The 4,248-nt window shown below is 44.4% G+C and overlaps 1 non-coding gene across 1 annotated transcript; it reads left to right on the forward strand.

Moving 5' to 3' along the window:
* The first annotated feature begins 4,129 nt into the window (after positions 1–4,129).
* Positions 4,130–4,248, forward strand: LOC138365470 (5S ribosomal RNA). Its single transcript, XR_011228825.1, has one exon. It is a non-coding gene; the product is annotated as a 5S ribosomal RNA (ribosomal RNA).

Raw genomic sequence — 4,248 nt, forward strand, 5'->3', positions numbered from 1 at the left:
TCTCTCTCTCTCTCTCTCTCAACACACATATAAACACTCGGTATCTTTTTTCTAGAGATTAGAGATTCATTGTTATGTTCCACATTAGGATTACTATGCAGGCCACCCTCTTAAGGTTTGAAAATGTCAAGAAAACGGTTAATTTAAAATGTCATCTCCTAACTTAACAGATTAAGCCAGAGGACCAAAAACAGAATAAAACAGGACAGGACAGTATGTCACTTATACAAGCTGCTTTTATTTCTAGTACAGTATGACAATTTTTTTTTTTTTTTTTTTTTGGGGGGGGGGGGGGGGGGGGGGAGGATCCTTGGCAGTGCATAAGAATGAAAAGCGACGGCGTTTTGTTTGTAAGAGGACAGGTTGTACTACAAATGACTTGATTTATTGATATCACGTGTACAGTGTATGTATGACACCTAAATTATTGTATTTATTTATTTATTATATGTATAGATGAAGGTTAATTCATATGACTGATGCTAGGAATGTCTGAAATCTCCTTAGAAGGATATTTTGGCCCTGAGAAGGGCCGAGTTTGGTGTATACTAGGGTGGTCGTTTTAGCTTATGCACGCTCTCCACGGATACGGCGAGCAAGCTGAATGTCCTTTGGCATGATGGTGACACGCTTGGCGTGGATGGCACAGAGGTTAGTGTCCTCGAAGAGACCGACCAGGTAAGCCTCGGATGCCTCCTGTAAAGCCATGACGGCAGACGACTGGAAGCGAAGATCGGTCTTGAAGTCCTGGGCAATCTCGCGCACCAGACGCTGGAAGGGAAGTTTCCTGATGAGCAACTCTGTGCTCTTCTGGTAACGACGGATCTCACGCAGGGCGACCGTTCCGGGCCTGTAACGGTGAGGCTTCTTCACGCCCCCTGTGGCAGGAGCAGACTTGCGTGCTGCCTTGGTGGCCAGCTGCTTACGAGGAGCCTTGCCTCCCGTGGACTTGCGAGCAGTCTGCTTGGTGCGAGCCATGGTGAACAACTGTGGTTTGTGATGGCCGGCGCCGAAAAATTTTTGCTTATATACGCCGTCTCGAGGCGCTTGCTCGAGCGCCATTGGCTGCTCGACTCGCCTACGTCACCCCGTTGCCCCTCCCCTCCTTCCTCTGGCTGCAGCCAACAGGCAGCTCACCTCAAACACTATTATCGCTGATTTTGCTCTATTTTTTGGATTTGTGCAAAAGTCATTTCACAGAGACGTGAAACAGACGAGTAGGCAACTGCAGTTTTGAAAGCGTTGTGAGAAAGCCGTGTTTCTGCTCGAGTACAAGCATAAAGTAAGGACAGGCAGGAGTTAGGAGTTGCCATGCTACAAGTACGTCCGCTTGACGGGATATAGTCTGGGGAAATCGTGCCGAAATTTTATTATTCACACAACTTCAACACCATGACTGGACGCGGCAAGGGAGGCAAGGGACTCGGAAAGGGTGGCGCCAAGCGTCATCGTAAGGTGCTACGTGACAACATCCAGGGCATCACCAAGCCCGCTATTCGTCGCTTAGCTCGTCGTGGCGGCGTGAAGCGTATTTCGGGTCTCATCTACGAAGAGACCCGTGGCGTCCTGAAGGTGTTCCTCGAGAACGTCATCCGTGATGCTGTAACCTACACGGAACACGCCAAAAGGAAGACCGTCACTGCCATGGACGTGGTGTACGCTCTGAAGCGCCAGGGTCGTACCCTCTACGGATTCGGCGGATAAGAGCTTGGCTAATCCATCGATTCCACCCACCACCACCTCAAAACGGGACCTAATTAGGTCCCTATACTTTTTTACTGAAGGGCTTAATAGACGATAACATAAATTGTTTTGATATCAGCTAGCACATTGGGTCTTATGAAATCTATTTTTTATCCTCGCATGCTTAAAGGGACTCTGATTGGGGAGGGAGGGGTGGGGGGGGGGGAAGGTTTGTTCCGTTATATACTAGCAGAGCAGGATCATTGGTGGTGGGGGGGGGGGTGAGGGAGAGAGAGAGAGAGAGAGAGAGAGAGAGAGAGAGAGAGAGATCTTTCCCAACTCTTCCTTTTTACATGAGTGAGCTACCCGTTTTATTCATTTTATCCTTCTCAGAGCTGTTTTGATAGTATCCAAATGATGGTAAATGAAAAGGGAGGACACGAATATCTACCCAGAATTCAGGACTGGCAATCGATATGCATGTTTGAGTGCGAATCTTTTTCTCTCTCAACTTAGGTATACGTTTATGTCGTACCTAAAAGCGAGAACCACACTATTGGGACAAGTATGCAAGGCCCAATTTTCCTAACAAGCACAGTTAATTTTGTTATTTTCGAACATTTCTTTCCAAATTGGTTTATGCAATTAACAGTATTATATTAAGATCATGAATTGCTGGGTTAGGTTAGGTTAGGTTAGCTTAGCTTAGGTTAGGTTAGGTTAGCTTAGCTTGGGTTAGCATAGGTTTGATTACATTTCTATGTTAGATTTAACTCAAATTCAAAACAATTGCAGTCATTCGGCTTGTTAGTCAACTTGCCTCTAATAGGGGCAATTTGTCTAACAAGACTATTTAGTTTTGTGTGCATATATATATATATATATATATATATATATATATATATATATATATATATATATATATATATATATATATATATATATATATATATATATATATATTATAGCTTCAAGACTCCGAACCAATATAGAAGCATCAAGAGGAAGTGCTTGTGTTATGGGCCAATAGGCCTTCTGCAGTTACTTCCATTCTTATGTTTTTATTCCCATTGGTTCGTGTTTTATCTTGTGTAAATGTCAATCACCTCACCCAAAACTTTGGTACCATATCACCTCACCCATGTATGTGTGTATATATATATATATATATATACATATATATATATATATATATATATAATATACAGAGTAAATCTACCCCAAAAGTAATGATTTATTTGTCTACAAAACTAAACTCTTTTTGGAATCATATGAGGCCCCTCCACTGAGGGGGGAGGCCTGGATGTTTATTGTCATGTGTATTCATGCTGCTTGCATGTCGTCGTTTATTTTGCCTTTGTTGTTTTCTTGACAGCTTTCTTTGCCTTGGGTGGTTTGGGAGATTTTGAAGCTCTCTTTATTTTGGGCTTTTTGTTCCCAACAACAAGCTGCTGCTGCTGCTGCTTCTTTTTCAAGGCTGTAGGTGGTTTGTTGCTTGTGGCGGCTTTCTTGGGAGTTACCACGGCCTTCTTTGCTGCTGTAGATGGTTTCTTGGTTGTGGTGGCTTTCTTGGGAGTTAGAACGGCCCTCTTCTCTGCTACGGCCAGCTTGAATGATCCACTAGCTCCACTTCCCTTGGTCTGAACAAGAATGCCGTCAGCCACTGCTTTCTTGAGAAATCTTCGGATGTAAATGGCGATCTTGGCAGCCTCGACTTTGTTGTTGGCAACAACGTACTTCTTGATTGCTTGTAGAGACGAGCCCTTACGGTCTTTGAGTGCTGCGACCGCGGCTAGAACCATTTGACTAGTTTTCGGGTGAGCAACCTGGACGCGAGGTTTCCTGGTGGTGGCCACCACAGCAGCAGCAGCAGCCGCAGCCTTCTTGGTAGGCTTTGCTTCTACCATGATGATGATGAGATAACCAAGGTGATGAGAGACGCTCAGACAGTCACGGGGGAATGATGCTGCCGCCGCTTGAGCCGAACCTATTTATGTGCCGGCACGGTACAGAAGCTGCAACCTGGCAACTCGTCCACCAATCACGACGGTTGGTTTTACGGCTCCGAAACCTGGATCCCATATCTTCTCTAAAATAGAAGCATTTGTTCATGTTCTTTGTAAAAGTATCATAAAGCAGGACAGATGAGACAAATATCATAAAAACTGAAGAGCAGATGAGCACACACATGTATGTATTACAAAAGAAAATCCACAAATTCATTAGAAATTGGCAGGGTAGGCTGAGGAAGTAGGTAGATGTAAAATGTCTGTAAATGGCGAAAGAACATAAACCCAAGACTGAATAAACGATGTTAAATATCCATGCCAAGGAGACAAAAATATGTTAGGATACAATTACCATTAAGACACCACAAGAAGGTCCGTATCCTGCCGTGATGACTAAAAAGAGTTGGTTATTAGCCACAATGTGTAGGCAGTCTCATGCCAACGGCCATACCACGTTGAGAACACCGCTTCTCGTCCGATCAGCGAAGTTAAGCAACGTTGGGTTTGGTTAGTACTTGGATGGGTGACCGCCTGGGAACACCAAATGCTGTTGGCA

This window comes from Procambarus clarkii, chromosome 16 (genome assembly GCF_040958095.1).
Source record: "Procambarus clarkii isolate CNS0578487 chromosome 16, FALCON_Pclarkii_2.0, whole genome shotgun sequence".
Classification (NCBI taxonomy): Eukaryota; Metazoa; Arthropoda; class Malacostraca; order Decapoda; family Cambaridae; genus Procambarus; species Procambarus clarkii.